Genomic DNA, 19280 nt, shown 5'->3' on the forward strand with positions numbered 1-19280 from the left:
ATCGAAAATTTGCTTCAAATGTACGTGTGTTTGTGGGCACTCAAAATAGGCTTTACGCCCAGCTACCATAAAATTTCAGTACGTGCTTGGATACTGGGTTGTTGCCTCGTTTAGTGTGGTAAAAGTTTACCGATGTTTCATACATGCTTCCTACTTCTATCATCAAGGACACCCTGATGATTGAGGCGGCGAATAACTTTGAAACTTCGGTAGAACATGTAAAACGCTTTTCGATTTTCTTATGTACCCGCACGAGTACAGAGTGAGGGAGCATGAAGCTCACTCTTCTTCGTATTTCCTCGCGAGAGGTATTAAAATTCTGTTTGCATCTGGCTTGGAGCCAGACCCTCTGTCATATTACCCTCTGCACTGTTCCAGTCTTCAGCGGAGATAAAACAATATGGCTCACTTATAACACGGTCTCAACAAAGAGACGCGTCATGTTATCTTGTACCGAACTATATTTCACAGAAATTCGGAGCGTAAAGAGGAAAGAAAACTTGAATTCTACCTCTGTTTTTCTAATTTATTTTTCCCCCACTATAGGTGATTTAATTTGAAACAATTTTTACCCTAGGATGCATCACTGAGCACTAATTAGGCTGAGAGTTCCTTCTTCGTCATCCCATTAATGAGCTGTTTCAATTATGGATCTCATTATTAGACAATGACCGATTTCTTAAACGTGCTGCAAATGATTTCCGACGGCACAGCTTGAGAAATTGTGAGGTTGCAACAATGTCAACAGCATTCCATGTTTGGCACAGAACTGTTTTTATGACAACAGATCTTTCAAGAGTGTTTCCTTAAACTGTTCATTATAATTATTTACGAAAATTGACAATGCCAAATATCTGGGTTTCACAGCAAACAGTAATGAATTATGTTAACATAGTGCGACCACTGCCCATTATTCATATTAATATCAAGTTAATAAAATATTTGTTTATCTTTTCCCGGCTTATAAACATTAGAATGCACAATACCAAAGGTGACTGCTTTTCGTATATGCTGGTGTAGTCCATCTTATCAAGGACGTCTAAAAGGGGGGTGCACCAGGGGCGTTGACCCGACCCGCAGTAAAGGGGTCCACGCAAGTAAAAGAGTTAAAAAATATTCGAGGGGTGCCCGAACGGAGCTCTGCTCACAGGACCCTAGAGATCTTTGCACGGACCTGCCGTCACTTCACCAAACACCTGATGTAAACAAACGATATGACGAAGATTTCTGTCTTCTGGGTTGTTGCGCTGTGTAGTCTGATGAATCGTCCTGATGACGGAGGCAGTATGACCTCTGAAACGTTGGTTAACATCGACCAGACTGCACAGCGCAACAACCCAGAAGACAGAAATCTTCATACTCATCGCCCTGATGACGGAGGCAGTATGACCTCTGAAACGTTGGTAAACATCGATCAGACTACACAGCGCAACAACTCAGAAGACAGAAATCTTCATACTCTCCGCTGTGAAAACCCCAAATCATATAAACGATATGACGTTTCGCCATTGGGTGTTGTTTACGTAACTTAATGTTAACCATTTCTAGGCAGATTTTGTAATGCAGCAGTCTTCAGTTGTTGTGCGTACTAATAATTATTGCATTGCGCCATTTCTCCAGGCAAAATTTAAGGTAATAAAATATTAGCTGACCATTACTCAGGACCGTGCAAAGGGTGGTGCGCCGGGGGCGTTGCCCCCTGACCCCGCATGTAAAATGGTCCCTGTAAGTGAAGGTTCCCGCAAATGAATGAGTTATCAAAAATATTGTAGGGGGCCACTAATGGAGCTTTGCTCTCGTCCCCCCTAGATATCTTTGCACGGCCCAGTATTTTTTTCTTTTTGTTTTCCTTTCTCTCTCAACACATGTCTGCGCCTGCTAGGGTCTAACTAGACTACACGCCCCACAGACGTGTCGGAGAAGATGCCGCTGCTTCACGGCGAAAGTCTATTCGCGTAGCTGTAACTACAGATCTATCCTTCTGATTTGCTTTAATGTGTATCTCATAAATGCATATAGTTCGGAACATAAAAAGCATCTAATAACCAGCGTGCACCTTGCCTGTCTTAGGTTATTTTTCTGTTTTTGTGCAAATACATTTAACATAATAAGAATATTCTTACATTGAAACTAACATTGCTTCTGACACTGCATCCATTATCCCGAGTGATTTAATGGATTTTTTCAACAACGACATACGAATATTTATTTCAATAGTACTTCCAAGCAGGCAATGGTCACTCTTTTTAATGGATCTTTACAACTTAAATATATAGGACAAACATTCTGTTATCCCATCGTACCCCAAAAAGCTCTGCATTTTATACTGAGTGGAAAAATATTTATTGAAAATATTAGAGCAAATCTGTCTTTCTACAAATTCTCCGCCTTTTATAAAACCCAAGAAATTGTAATAGGATTTATCGTGAGCAGGTGACCTCAGTCCACAGTCTCAAATCTTTAAGATAACTTTTACTATTATTGTCCCATAGGTCTCTTATCTTCCCTTTTTTCGACAGTTCATTTTAACCTCCCGTTAATTCTAACCTCTGAAACCAAAATATTTTCAACACGCAGTTCCAAAGCACCTCACGCGTATTTAAAGGTAAAGTAAACGAAATTAATCTGACCAATAGGAATCGTTGCCCAAATCTAATCAGCTTCAATATTTTTCATGAATGCAACTTTTGTTTCCTAGTCGAAGTTCGGAAGTACTCCATTCTATAGGATTCTTAAATTTTATTTACACTTCACGCACCCACAGGTTATCTGTAGCAGCACGACCAAAGCACACATAATCTTGAGTGCAGCTTTCCCCACATTTAAAGATACCAATCTTCATTTTGCGTGTTGCTGCTTACTAATAACGTTTTCTTTTAAAAAAAAGCACGCTAATATTTTCTTATGGTTCCGACTTCATGTGTGGAGAGGCGGGAGTAACTTCACTTAGATTTGCTTTGGCCTGAATTCTCCTCGTCGTGTGGTATCTTAAAGTACAGAGCAACAGCTACTGGATAAAACACGTTCTTATATCTGAATTACGTCTGAGCCCTTTTAGCAGCTGTAAAACATTTATGGGTGAGTCAGTGAATTTCAACATGAATCACTGTGGCCATACATTTTCTTGTCCTCTTTCGTTCTGCATTGCAACTAAACCAAATTAATTACAACGTACGTAGATTCAGAGGATCAAGAATATTTCTGTTTCTACGCACTTTAATGTTCATCACCGTCTTCATAAAAGCCAGGCTTATTATTATAATTTGTGTATTAGCGTCCTCCGTAATAATGTATTTTTATATTCTGTTTGTTATTGCCTTTCTATATTTATTACTGTGTTCGTGTGCTCATCTCTTGTGCTGTATCTGTAATTGGCCTTCTCGCTGTTGATACAGCACACTAATAATAAAGAATTGAATTGAATTAAAGAAAAATTAAAGCCTGTGCAGGAAACACTTACGTTACTACAATATTTTAGAACAAACGTCACTATTGTGCAGCTCATTATATACAAAAAGGAAATTAAGCATATGGCTTCGTGCTGTAGGGGTCATTTTTAAGTAAAAGCCCGTAAAACCTAACAGTGTTTTCTGAACATCCGATAAGCCATAGAAATGAACCACCTCTCTTGCAACCTGAAGGAAATTCCGCCTTCCGCCTCAGTGCAAGCTTTTCACATTTCACCCTTTCCATTATGAACACTTCCTCGCTGTCAAAACTCAGTCAATACGAAAGTTTGAACAAGAGTCAAAAGGTGTAAGTTCACGTCAGTTTGGCTTAACAAAAGTTTATGTTTATTTGTTGAAGATACAAATCTATTGGTTTGAAGACTGTTTATAATACAGCTAATAAAGAGCACAGATGTTACATTGCACAGACCAATAATCTATATTTTTGATTAATCTAATTAACAATTCATGTAACAACACTGAAGTACTACTTGTTTTATTCATATTTTTTCTATCACGTCCCCATCGTGAGCTACGCGCTGTTTTTCAGGATCAGACTCATGGTACTTTAAGGTCCGTTGCAGTCCGCCCTTCGTTGGACAAAGGAAGCTAATTTTTTTCTAGTTGGTATTTTTGGTGCGACTGTACCTCCCGTAACACTACTAATTCAAGTGGAGGTACAGAAACTGTTACGAGAAAAAGTATAATGCGTAATTAATTGAGAACACACACATAATTATCAGAGTCCATGACAGTATTAATGATCGTTTCAGGAGCGTATTTCTCGCAAAACTGAAGTATACCTGTTAATAAGAATTAGTTTAAATATAAACAGTAGATCTGAGTGGCAAATATGAAGATGAACGTGTTCTGAAATATTAGTGCCGCGTAGTTTTGTAGAAGAAGGTCTTGTGTATGACTACAGTCGCCCTGATTACGGAAGTAGTAAGCACCTTCGAAACGTCGGTAAACTTCTATCAGACTACACTACCGCGCAGCATCCCACAACACAGTCATCTATTTATCTGCAATTTATTTAATAACGCTATGAGTTGCTGAAACTAATAATATCGGAAGATGTTTTAAGATATTTTAAAGGTATCTCACTCCTTTATTTCTTAAATTCTTTTGTGTTCGTTTGTTTGCATTGCCTAGTTATTAATTTTATTCTTGGTATGTGGTAAGAGCCAATAAGATATAAGGGAGGTTGTGAATGCGGATTTGAAACCAGAATGAGCACAGCAAAATAAATCAACGTCCACGTGAGACTAGCGCCTTCATCATTATTATGGTAATCAGAAAAGGAGTAGCGATGAAAAATTATTTAAGGAAAAACGCGCTGGTATTTATAATATTCTGGTTATAATTTAATTCAATGCATTAACACAAAAACATTACTGACGAATATTTGATAAGTGGAAAAATAAATACAAGTAATATATATTTCATGCTGTGTACCCGTTTTTTGTATGATGGGCCGTTTTTTTATACAATTTAATCTGATTTTTTCGACCGTATGCGGACTTTAAATGCAGCCCTCAGCTTCCGTTACATAAAATAATTTAACCGACAGCCCATCTCCCTCTGTGTCTAGTAGTACCATTCCCTGACAATCACTCTGACACGTGTCCGTTCCCTGGAGTACTGCGGGGTCCAAACACATCCATCTTCCTGCAATATGTAACAAAATTTGTGTCCGATGTCTCCACTATTAAGATTTCCCGAGAATTTCCTGTGGTACTTTTACAGTTTATTATCACACTAAATAAGTTTAGCAAAGTGATTCAAGAAACCAACAAATTTACAAAGTGACGTTTCAGCCCTGAAGATAAAGACAGTATGACAGTAAATACAAAATAACCCGTATTACGACTGAGACGCGAGCAACATACAGCCCGAATACAAGTTTAGTTTTACTGGTAAATCACCTTGCTCGACAATGTATGTAACCTGCATTTATTTTTATGCATACACATGAACTCTCATGGAAATATCTCATCGACTGCCGACAGCTGAGTTTACTACAATCTTCAGACTCACCGCCGTAAAAACCTAAAATCCTACAAGAATTTTAGAGCTCGCAAAAAACAGAAACTGGTAGACTGAACAGAATGGTAAAACGTCACAAATTAAGCGCACAGTGCCGGTAAAAATACATCGCCATGGTAAAAATATGGGATTCTTCCCAATATAATATAGCTTACAACAATCTCAGTATTGTAACTGTTTATTGAATATCGACCTATATAGATTTTGTTTCCAATTAAATACAGTTAGTATATTATGCATAACGGAAGCCAAAAGTGGCCCATATTCTAAGATGACTAGTTATTTTACAAATAATCACCACAAACTATAGAGTTATCAAATGCAACACACCGCTTGAAGAGCTTTATTGACTTAAGGACAATAGGGATTGTGTCTACTCTTATCTTTTTCACTTTCGAACGAATTTCTACCCACCCACATTCTTCCTGCGTCCCACAACTTGCTTTCGAGACGAGCTACATTTATACACCAGAAACGACAATTTTGACCTGTTTGGGATGCAGAATGGCGACTACTACAACTCTCCTTGTTCCACCTACAGAAGTAACTACAGAATGACACCATTAATATTCTGCTCCTATAGTTCACTCAAGTTTTCTGCCGGAAAGATTTGGAATTCTTTGCCTGCCATCAAATTTGAATCTTTTTATTGTTCGTCTGGTATATTCTTGTTGCTCTTGCCAATGTCCTAGACAGTACTTTTTTATTACAGATTTGTGTTTTCGTTCAAGACTGTCCATTGGTTGAAAATTGATCTCGGTGGGCTTTTCTCTTCATGAAACAAAGTTGTTTTGTCGTCTTGAAAATAATCTATGTTTAATTTAACTCTTACATTTTAACTATAAACCACCCATACGACATTAAATATTTAAAATATAAAATGGAAATATTTAATAGGAAAGTTATAAATTCTTGAAATATTTCTCTCGATTTTTTCTAAAGCTTTCTGAACCAATACGGTTCCTTCTTCGGCGCCATATTACTGAGCCTGCTTGTGTTTTTCTGTTTGCTCACTTACTTAACCACGGGCATAAATATTATAGATATCAATAAGAAACTTTGCGTGACCTTGGGGACGAACGTCATGCTGCTGGGAACTTCAAGCAACTTTTTACTCTTAAAATTATTCATTATCAGGACTTTTTCCATCGTCTGCCCTTTGAAATCACGACGTTTCGGAGGCTGGTTCTGTCTCCGTCTTCAGGCGAGAGGTACCTACTCCGTTGAGTCCTAGAGCTAGTCTCTGTCACTGGACCAGTTACAGAGACTAGCTGAAGATGGAGACAGAACCAGCCTCCGAAACGTTGTGATTTTAAAGAACAGAATATGGAAAAAGTCCTGATAATGAATAATTTTAAGTGTAAACTACCGTAGTCAAAACCCTTTAGAATTGAACTTTTTACTGTTTAAATTCCCTTTAACATAAGAATCAGTGTAAGAACTATTAGAATATTTGAGGTAAACAAATACTAGCTTCATTCTGTGTTGAGACTCGAACTTTTTCAGAAAAGGAGATAGGTCTCCTTAGATGATGGATGATATAGAAATCACAGCAGAAAAAATACTGACAAATATGCAAGTTCTGGAAAGTTTGTTTTCGCCCGAAATAAATAATTCAGAAGGGCATGTCAGAACAAGGCGCTGAAACAAATATTTCAACTTAACAGAGAGTAAGTGAGAGTAATAAGCCGACAAACAGCAAACGGTAGATTGAGAAGCGGAATCAAACAAAAGTATTTTATGTTTAGTAAAGATTATTTTTGTCACTCTATATGTTAATTTGTAAAGGAAGAAGTCAAAATGTACAATTAAAAAAGAAATCGACGAAAAACGAAATGCAAGCTTTGCGCCATTATAACAGTATTGAAAATAAAACGAGATTGACTGTAAATATGAATCCTCTTAATTTACCAAAACTACAGAAGATTATCAAAGTTACTGAACACCCTGGGGATAGTCACAAAGCTCACGTGTAAGATATAAACAATCCTGCAAATAACTTTACAAATTTTACACTTCCGCCATAAAAGAAAACTTTTATGGTTTCGTTTTTTTTTCTTTTAAAGTGTTGCTGGAACTGAGCTCAAGATTAAAGAAGTTGTAACTTCTACTCCACTTGTAATGACCTGTCCCTTGCTCCAGCGTGAGACTTGAGAATACTCATCTTACTTAAAACCTCGTTACCACTTCAGATAGTGTGGTGGGAGTAATGGGGCATGCAAATGAGGTACTTCATACAGCGCATTATAGGTATGATTTATCCTTCCCATGTGGTGAAGATAGTATTATAAAATGAGTATGTAAAATTATATTATAGTACCAATATTAATGCTTCATTTTAAGAATTTCAGAATACAGCAGAATAAAAGCGGTCGGAAATTAGCATGTCGTTGCAACTGTACTCTTGTATGCGTTATTTGGACAAACTGAATCAAATGAACACATTAAGAGGAAACCCTGTTTATCTTTCTGTTCGTCCGTAAATCTCGTCCTCTTTAAAATTAATGAACGAAACGTGCTGTATTAATTGGATAGGAGGCATTGTAAGACGTGTATCCGTTCTCGAACTCGGTATGCAGACAAGTAAATTTACGGATTGTAGCAGTAACTCGTCTGGAAGCGACACTCAAAACGAGGGATTAAGGATGATGTTCTGGGTTACGACTTCGTGTAGACTCATAGATAGTTAACAACGTTTCGGAAAAACATGCTGCTTCGGTCTTCAGGGCTGAAGATGGAGAGAGAGTACGTTTATTCCCAGGAATAAAGTTCAATTTCAACGCGAGATTCTAATCGCGAAGGTACGGGGGTCAAAAATTTTTCTCTCATAATATAATAAGTAAATATGTTAAATGTCAGTTTAACTGCAGATTCTAATAAGACAATAAAATTATCAGTGACGCCAGTTCATTGCACAGATATTTTTACTTAACTTACTTACAATCCTAATAGGCTCAGCAGAGGACTGCTTTGCTGATCTCTTCTCGCATCTTCCTTTACTTCGATGGAAGCTGGGAGGAGGATGATTAATGGCTCATGAATAAAAAGGCCTAAGTTGTTCCATCTCTGTTCCCCACTCCATCGTTTGTGCGGCATCGGAACCTCCTCTTGAACATACCCGCTTTGCCTTCTTGTTCAAACTCCCCCTCTGTTTAACTGGTATAATTCACCAAACATCGTCTTCTTCGATATCAGTACCGCAAACGTGTAAAACTGGTCATTAGATGTAATATACTGGCTAGTTATGTCAAGGACAAGGCTTGGTCGCCCATCTTCTTGATACTATCCAAACTGAAAATGTTTAGTGATGTCCTCACGATTTAATTAACATACAAAGGAACAAAAACGACTTAGTATACATAAGATTTGAGGTTTTCACAACGGTGAGTATGAAGATTTCTGTCTTCTGGGTTGTTGCGCTGTGTAGTCTGGTCGATGTTAACCAACGTTTCTGAGGTCATACTGCCTCCATCATCAGGACGATGAGTATGAAGAGTTCTGTCTTCTGGGTTGTTGCGCTGTGTAGTCTGGTCGATGTTAACCAACGTTTCTGAGGTCATACTGCCTCCGTCATCAGGGTGATATTCATGTTAAAGCAAATCTGACATCTACAGTTATTTAATATAGGGACAGTGCATTATTCTATGATCTGTCGTATTAAAACCGCAAAAGCAGTTGCAAAAGAAAATATAAAAGTTTTAATACACCGATAGCAAAAGAACTGCCGCTGCTACCACCACTTTCACCAACAGATTTAATGGGGTAAGGGAGTTTCTATAACTTACAATGTTTCATGACATATGTTTACATTTTTAATTTCCATATAAAATTCTAGAGAACTTCTTATATCCACTTTGTTTCACATACTTTATGTTATAGCTATAACGCAGAAATCAAGAATTATAAATTAATTGTTACAGAATCAATAGTCAATTTAAACCAGAAGAGATTCCCACTAAATACAATTATATATAATCTCAAAGATGCTCACTGTCAACATATTTGTAATTGTTAACATTCGCTTATAACAACTGTCATACCGTATGGAACTTTAGGTATCCTGATGACCTACATCCATCAAACATTACAAAGAAGCAGCTCAAATAAACCTTTACTTGCCGCTACAAAACCAAAAAACCAAATATGAGTCTATATTTAATATAAAACGTTAGTCTCGAAAAGTCCAAGGTCGTGTGAAGATCAGGTTATGGTCAGGTCAAGGTCATGTCTGGGTGAAACCAATGTCAGGCCAGTGAAATGGAGAACAGAAGCATTTGAATTTTCAAAGTCATTATAAGGACATGCAAAATTTTGCCGAATCTTATTCCTGGGATGGCTAAGGACATGTCAATGTTAGGCCATGGTTAGGTTATGGTTGTACCACGGTAACATCAATGTTAGGCAAATGGTGCGCCCAATAGAGGCATTTTAAATTTCAAGGTCATATAAAAAAAAGAATTTATGGGGAACCATAGGCCGGAGAGCTGGCAAGATCATGTCTAGGTCGTGCCATGGTTACGTAAAGGTCATGTTAAAGTCACGCCAATGTCAGGTGTACGCTGTGCCAATTATAGGCTATTGAAATTTCTATGTCGGTTCAAGGCCATTTACATTAAATGCGAATTAATGCCGAACCATGTTACTGAAAAATTCCAAATTCATGTTAAGGTTAGGCCATGGTTAGGTCAAGATCATGTTACGGACACACCAGTGTCTGGCCAATGCTGTTCCAAGTACAGTAATTTGAAATTTCAAGGTCATTTCAAAGTTAAAATAATAATAATATGCTGTTATTTTATACACAAAATATATCTCCATAGAAGTTATATACATTTCTGATGTATGTTAGTAATAATACTAGCCGGCCTGCCGCTCCCTTTTCTGCCAGTCTTATGCATCATTTGGTTTAATTCCATTCCAGCCAAGTTCATTTTCTTTACAGTACTTCAAACGTTTAATTTTCCCAGTCTCTCGATGTCTGTCTTTCTGTCAATACTGAAGCTCCGAAATCATATTTAAAAGCTGTGTGGTACTGGGACATTAATCGCAGAAGAAATTATTTAACTTATTTATACCCCACCAAAAGAAGAACTCTGCTTACCATGGTTGGACAGGTCGGGACCATATTCCCTCATCTTCATATAATGGGAACTGGAAATTATGATGATCATTCATATCAACTCCTAAGCGATAACCAAAGATACCTCATGCTTCACATCCGTATAAAAATGGGAGAGAAGTATGTGATCATTAATTTCGGCTGTTGTCAAGATTGTCGCCAGGGTCTGGGAGACAATACTTCACGTGAGAATCTCGTTGCTCGTTCACTCGTTCACTTGCGCGTAGGCCGACAGATAACGCCATCTAATTTCCGGACGAATCCCCCGGAGTCTCGTTTCCAGAAACTAGCGGAGAAGAGAGAGAAGTCAGAGCCGCGAGTAAAAACTTGCAAAGGCTCTTGCAGTTTCTCCAAACAGAGACCGACTGGTCACAGGTAGCTAACGGGCGAAATCCCTAGCGGTAACCCCTTCATATCGCATCTTTGCTGTGAAGGGGACAGTAGGTTTTGAGGAAACTTACAATATCATTCAACTTCTTTCTTGTCCAGGTCTGAAAACAGTGTCTAGTCTGATACAGCCACAACGGAAAGAAGTTTAAAACTGCAGGCATCTGACAGTGCTATCTTTCTACCAAGAAATAATAACTGAATTATTTAGTATACGCTAATAGGGTTAATCAGAAATGTACATGCAATGAGTACAACTGGGCGTAGCTTGAAGATTAGAATCCGTGGGCAAAATCACCGTGGAACTGCGTAAATTTCTGGGGAATTATGGTTTTTTTCATTTCAAAATTTTGTACTTCTACTTGAAGTAAAATATATAAAATAAAATACTCATCACTTCCCAATGCAACTTATGTTTTAAACATTTTCATGTTCTTCAGTTCATGCTTCTCTAGCAACTAACTTATTATTTGTGAAAAGTCATCTACTAAAGCAAAATTCTTGATAGCATAATCACCTCTAGAGCAAAGATTATTTATTTTCTTGGTGTTGCTATTAATATCATAATTCAATATTAGACAGTCATGCTGTCTATAGTGTAACGGCCCACGACAAAGCTCATTCATCCCTCCATACTTTCGATCCAGATCTCAGGAATAGATTATCACGAACAATCTCCTATAATCTTCTCTTGGTGCGTCTTTGCACACTTAGCGCAGCTTCTGAGCATCCAACTCGAGGGCTATGTCACGGACCACCTGTCAGCCTCTAGCTGTTGCTCTGGCAACATTCTTGAAGCTCAACAGCCTGTATTACTCTCTTCTCCTCATATTTTCCGCGCATTCATGTTTCCTAAAGGAACGCTAAGTGACGTCCGAAATGTATTTGTACGTGTAAAGGTGTTATGAGAAAGAAGAATAACAATTCATTGAAGAGTATTCTATTCATGATCATCTCCCTCGTGAATACCGAATTCCGCTTGTAATGCAATTTTATGGTTGACATTCCTCATCCCAGTTGTCAGTGGTTCCTGTTTGATGAACACCTCACTGTAAATACGGCCGTGTTATACAATAATCTGCAAAAATAGAGATTTATTTCGGGCTGCTGCGCGGAGATAACCTAACAGCAGACATTTCTGTTTGCCCAAAATAACATCCACTGCCATTCGTCTTTCCCTCAGTCTTGTCATTTTTCCAGAAAAAATACATAAAATAATGGAATGGCTCCTACTTCTTCGTAACACAAGTGACTGCAAATTGCATTACAAGCGTTTTCTGAATTTAATGTACTCTCAATGTTGCTATAAATGAAGCAAAGTAACCTAGGAAGCAATCAAACGCAGTTTGTGGTGCTGAATGTGGGGAACCAGAACGGCACTGACCACACCTTAAACACAGCCGGATCTGATTGCAACTAAATTAACTACTGAAGTTAATAAATCAATGCAACGAACCGGAGATACAGAACAGTCTCTACCACACAGTGTGCTTGTTTAACAGAATAAAATGGTTAGTGCTTTGTGGTTGAAAAAAAGTCAAAGTGACCATTCCACTGCAATCATTCAAAGAAGAGTCTTCACTTCAGAGTTTGGGGTCATCGTCAGATTCTATAGCATACCTGAAAAACCTTCTTCGGATGTCTTCATTGTAGGGTGAAGCATTGCTTTATTTAGAAGGAATAAACGAAGTTACTCTGAAGAAAGTAATATGGTAGGTTATTATTGTTACTGGTGTCTAACCCATGCAGTGCATAAGCCTAGACAGATGTGTATACACACAATGACGAGATGTCTCTCTACTATCCAGAATCGTGAAACACGTCGTTTTTTCTTCTTTTTATCCGCATCCACTGCAGACATTTGCTAAATCCTGTTCACAAAGGAGATAGGTGTCCTTATATTAGGAATAAGGATGTAAAAATCAGATGTAAACCGAGTGCCTCTCGGATAGGAGTCTAGATCACCATTAACCTGCTCTGTCGCAAGGTAGGAAGGCAAAGTAAGGTTTTTGTAGCGGCTGGTTTGTTTTGTTAACCCATCATATATTGTGTAGTTTCTTGTGGGTAAAAAAGGAGAAAACGCAGGAAGTGTTTTTAGCGTATCTGCTGCAGGCCTACGTGTTTTATTGGATGCGCTGAGGGAAATATCGAAAATCAGAAACACGAATAAGCATTGGCCTGCACAACCCAGAGCTCTTTACAAGCTGAATTCATATGATAAAACCGACGCAACATATCCCATGGCAGTCAATATTAACACCAGTAAACCGGGGATTATGGCTTCGTCCTATTCGGCACGAGGGACTAAAACGCTACAAGTAACAGATCGTACACTCCGACTCACGTGCCCGACCATTTACCCAGAACACAGAACGACGAAACTTTGTAACGATATTCATCAGACACGTGACGTAAGTCAATAGCGTACAGGCTGTATTGTTGTTGCATATGCAAAGGAATATTCAAGACAGACAAGTAGCAGCATAACAAAGCGTAGAAACGTGTTTGTGCTGCCAAGATACCGGTTTGTACACTTCAGTGACATACTAAGATCATTATACAATATGCCCCCTGTTCCCCATGCTCCTTGAAACGGGAGATGAACGATAATTTTCAGAAAATATGCAATAAAATGACTAACCGATCACGTAAATAAATTATTATCTATGTAACTGAACGATTTACTAAGAATGTAAGTTAACAAATCAACAAAATCTCTGCAGTATTTAAACCCTACATTCGCTAATTTTATGAACCCTACATGCAGTATCAAATAATTCTTTATAGGGGTTATTTAATGATAGGTTTTCAGCTGCATGTGTTATATAGTCAAATGGTATTATAAATTTCATTGATAAATTTATAAGTTCTGAAAGAGAGCAGTAGTCGACTATTAATAACAGGCTTACTATTTCAACTTCCTATTCCGCGATAAGGTGACGTCTATTGGGCGCAAAGAAATGTATGTACATCACAGACACAAGGGGAATTTCATAAAACGAAAAATATGTTGTAGACTTGAAAGGCCTTTTTACATGTAGGTTCGAATATGAGGACGATGGTTGTAGTTGTCCTTTCCACCGCGTCTCTGTCATCACGATTTTTAACATCGAGTGCACGCTGCTGCTGCTGCTGCTACAGTGGTGTCTCGAATCGAGAATTGACATATCGATCCATCGAAGGGTATACCAACTCTTCCTAGTTTATATATCCCACCCCACCCCCACCCACACACACACGCAAACAGAACCCCGCGCGCATGCGCGCGCACTCTTTCTATTGCCTCTTCTTTTATTTATATATATATATATATATATATACACACAAATTACATTCAAGTTTTCGATTATAAAAATGTCTAGATGGGAGAAAAAACGATCTACTCGAAAATTTGCAAAGACTGGTGCATAATGAATTTGAATTCTGTGACAGAAACATAGAATATACCCTATATAGCATTTAATGTTGGGATACTTTAAAATATAGTGTTTGTCACTTATAATCTTTTATTGTTAATTACGAATAATATAACATTTAGAAATATGAATATAGTTTTTCATTCAAAAGAAAGGTAACTAACAACTAACAATATTCGGAATTTACACTCAGATTTTATGTAATTTTAATGTGTAATGCCCACTGATAATAAATGTAATTAACACGTCATTATTTAGTCGAACCGGTCCTGGAATTAGCGTTGCTACCAGGTAGCGTAAGTACGAGATTAAAACTGTCACGTAGAGTTCAGGAACACCAGGTTGGTATTTCTGAACTATGTTTAATAAGTCTTCTAGCAGTTGATAGTTGAGCGCCGTATTCGTTATTGCTACAGTATCCTGAAGTGAACTATAATTTAATGCGTCTGGATCTGTGTTCAACGATTCTTTACAGGGCTCCTCAAAACGCGTCGGTATGGGAATATTGACGTAAGAAGACAATGGGCAAAGGGGAAGAAAAGCTTCTCAGGAAGAAATTCATAGCTTGCAAGAGGAAAAAGAACCACTGGTCTGTTTTTCCGATACCACGTGACAGAGGTTTTTTCTTTGAAACAATTCCCAATACTTCTCGCTTCTGCTACAAGTTGGATTCTGCCTTTCAGTAGCTACTCGCAATGTAGAAGTGTTCGTCTATTCATTTAAATCTTCTCTAGAGAATCTGTTTCTTTCGCATTTAATTTCTGTTGGGACCTAAATTAATTCAGAGAAGGAAATTTAATACCGTTCAATTCTCATACAGTCACAGGGAGCGACCTTCGAAGTATTTAACGACACATAGGCTTGTCTGGCTTAGAAGTTTAATAAATAAACCAAATCCCTTATAGCTAAGTAACTCCACAGACAAGAGCTTTTGAGAACATTTAAGAAACTGATAGTCGCTCAGAGAGTCAAGAAAGTCCGCAAGATTTATGGAATTCGAACTTTTAATACCGCAGTCACACAACCCCACCACTGGACCGGATAACTGTACCCAACATAGTCACATTCTACACTTTAAGACCCATTTTGTATTATCATCCATCTACGACTAGGTCTTACAAGTGATTTTTCCTTCAGGTTGTCCAGTTCAAATGTATGAATAAGTAGGATTTAAAGTTCTGACGGTGGTGAGATGAATGTCTTCTGGGTTGTAGTTCGGTAGGAATTTACTAACGTTCAGAGGTTATTGCTGTCTCCACCATCAGGGCGATGATCACCCTACACGGCCCTACAACCCAGAATCTTTAAGAGAAGAGTCGGTTACATACACACAAAGTGCTAAAAGTGTGCGACAAGACTACTTGTAATACATCATGGGAGGGGAAGTGGAAAATAATATTTTTACCCGATTTTCCCAAAAAATAAATATAAGTACGAATATGTTGTTGGCTTCTTAATATCGATCATAAATTCAAGAGTGACTGTTAATCTCCACGCCCACTGTACCACTTATCTGTGCAGTATTTAGGCACACGGACACTTTACTTTACATATCGGAGTTATAATCAGTAATTTAGAAACTCTTTCTTGGAAACGTATGACATTTCGAAAACAGAACTCTTTGCACTGCACAAATACATGCTTAAAAGCGTTCTTAATAAGTACACATTTCGTTCATTTGTGACTAAAACAATTTATATTGAGTAAATATTTGGTTAAGTTCGTAAACAGAAAAACTTATACATATAACTAGCAGAGATTTTTTACGTTCGTAAATAAAACTATTCATAATGAATAATATGAGACATCTTACTAAAATTATTCTTAATGCTTGACTATTAGGTACGTTAGTATATATAAAGGCTAGTAGTGAATAAGGAATTGTGTTCGTAATTAAAATAATTCATATTCGTTGAAGATCAAGTTCGCTGCTAACTACAGTATTTCGTAAGTGGAGATTCTGTATATTCGTCAACTAAATTAATTGAGAAGAAGATTTGTTACCTTTGTAACTGAAATGATTCATAATGGCTGTAGCTTTCGAAGGCATCTTTAAGCATTTCACCCTGAGATTCAGTAGACTACGTTTGTAAATTAAACAGTTCACACTGAGTGGTTACTAAGTACAATCGTAACTAAAACGAAACACACAGACTGACGTTAAAGAAAATTCGTAAATTAGGTTTAAGCTGGAACCATTTATTTCATTCCGTTCCCTCATCCTGTGCCACAGACTTTGGAACACAGTCAGTACGCACAGCACCCGGGTCGTTCGGTCTTCAAATTCATCGTCCTGCTATCGCGCTCACACTGCTTCCACGGCAAAGATGAGCTCAAGTATTCAAATTAGTTGAATACATTTTACAGCACGTCCCTCTATCAGAAAGCGTTGTTTAATAACTCACTGTTGCACAGAACAGCTGTACAACCGAGCTGTATGCGGATATGTGAAAGCAATACCGGCGCTTTCTCTCAGCGTCGTGGGGCGCGGGGGTTGGGTTCAGTGAGGGATCAGAGAGAGGGGGTAACGTAAAAAAACTCGATATTCATAGGAAGTGGAAATCTTTTTTCTATGGGTGACAGACAAGCTTTAGGGGGACAAAGTAAAAGTCTGTTCTCTCTCTCTCTCTCTCTGCTTGCCACATTCAGGGGCTTATGTACTTCCTTTTAAATACGAAATTGCTCGCATGCATAAAAATTCTGCTTCTGGATGATGAATTTCTGCTGGAGTATACATATAGTGTATTGACTAACATAAAGCCAGCTAATTCGTGTAATGCAGACTTAAAGTATTAGTATTTAAACGATACAAAATTGTGTATATAATAACACAGCGTCAGTTCAATTACTAACTCAATAGACAGAGTCCTTCTTGAGAAGCTGACAGTTACTTAGACGTTTGGAAAGTTCTCAATATATGGTTCACTGCCTTGTTTAAAAGACTCCACCACTGGACCCCATCCTGAGCGACCTTTAATCCAGTTCATGATTCCACATTTATTTGATATCCAGTTTACTCTTATTTCCTTCCTGTTTCTTCCTGTCTCCTTTGTCCAGACACTTTCCCCAGTACTTCGTCTTCAATTACCCTCAATCTGTGTTCTTCCTTCCATGTGACAGATCAAGTTCCGCACCCACAAAAATCTTCAGTGTGTCATATCTCTGTACTTTTGCACCGAAGTTAGTTGAGCTTACCATCGCCGCGAACGTAACAATTCTAACAACACCTGGCTGGCTGAAGCTGCCTAACAATGAATATTTTTCGATCAGTTATGCCGTGTTTCCATACATGGAATACCACTAAATTATGACAGAAGCCTTTTTATTTTTTTATTTTTCAAAGTGTCAGCCTGGCTAACATGGCTAACACAGTCAGTATGGACGTTCCGCCCCCAGATGGTGACAGTCTCAGTTCGTAACAAAAGGTCATAACTGCACGACAGGGAATAGGAGAAGTGGAATAAGGTCAATAGGTAAATATAAGAGAATCGAAACGGAGAATGGAGCAGAAGAGGCGGAAACAGACACAGAGACATCTTAAACCCAAAGTTGAAGAACAGACTGTTAGTCTCTGCCTCTAGAAACGAAGAGATGCTGTAGTGCAGAGAAAGTACGCTGATTGAACGTTGCTGTGGTATAGAAGTGCAGTTGTATAAAGCGAAAAAAGGACGCACAGTGCAGATTTCTTGTTCCCAATTCCAAAAGTAGTTTAACCTACAAATTAATTATCACAAGTTCACAGACTTGTCAGGTCTCGCATTCAGGTAAAATAATGCTCAACTACAGAATATTTTGCTCAGGATTCAACTGTCTTTCAAGGCCGTAACTATCTTCAATGTATCATTCAGCAAATTTCGTGAAAAGACTGAGGAAAACGGCGACAAACCCGTCAGTATAGACGAAGCTGTGACTGAGACCCCATTATAAAGGCCACTCTTTGTATTTATATTGCGTGTAAACGAAAAAAAATTTATTACTCGTTAATTTATTAGAAGAAACATATTGATTGTCTCGAGTAAAAATATCGGAACGCTCCTCATAAATTTGTTATATTATTTGTCTATTATCTTATGCAAAATAAAATCCGTCTACCTCCCCCGTTTCGTTCTGTCTGACGTGTTTCTGTTGCTTGCAGAGCGCATGGTTTTAATGAACAAAGCCAACTGTTACCATTTCAGTACCCAGAACATCTCACCTAGATGTTAGTCTCAACCAACGTACTTTTACGGCTTTGGGTGTATTATTTTAAATAAGTATTAATTTGAAAATTAACAGATATGATACCAAGTCTTAATTTAAACTCATTCTCCTTGCACAGTCTTATACTAACGACTGCGCTGAGAAATAACCAAGTAACAAATTGAGAGCTAAACTAAGCAGAAGCCATAGTAGATGAAAATTCAATTACCGAGGAGCAGACAGATCCGTTCCGGTACCGCCTGTCTCCCGTTGTACGACGGCAAGGCAGAGGCAGCTGTAGCAGCCGCGTCGCAATATTAAAACAATTAATAATCGCACAGCAAAGGCAATTAGCAGAAACAACGGGCGGATCCCAACATTTTACGAATATTCCACGAGATGCAGCAGCAAGTGGCATGACCTGATTCCACTGTCGCCGATCTGACCTACTGAACAATTCACGTGATGAACCAGACATAATTATGCATCGTTCCTTTCGCCTACGTAGAGATTAGACGACAAGCAAAATTATAGCATTGTAATATTTCTTTTGTTCGTAAGTTCAATTACTCCCGTGGGAGCTTGGATCTTGCCTGCCTGCCAAGGACCTGCTTGGAAATTTGCCATGCTTTTAAATCGTTTTATTTTCCTTCTTCTTGTTTTAATACAGCTTACGAACTG

At 38.1% G+C, this 19280-nt stretch overlaps 1 protein-coding gene across 7 annotated transcripts in view; it reads right to left on the reverse strand.

Annotated features, from left to right (window-relative positions):
* The window catches only part of Hasp (Hig-anchoring scaffold protein), a 98214-nt gene that overhangs the window by 35922 nt on the left and 43012 nt on the right, over window positions 1-19280 (reverse strand). The window lies entirely within an intron of this gene.

The sequence above is a fragment of the Zootermopsis nevadensis genome, unplaced genomic scaffold (genome assembly GCF_977971745.1).
Source record: "Zootermopsis nevadensis isolate Lab colony 2312 unplaced genomic scaffold, Znev_1.0 Znev_ptg000004l, whole genome shotgun sequence".
Lineage (NCBI taxonomy): Eukaryota > Metazoa > Arthropoda > Insecta > Blattodea > Termopsidae > Zootermopsis > Zootermopsis nevadensis.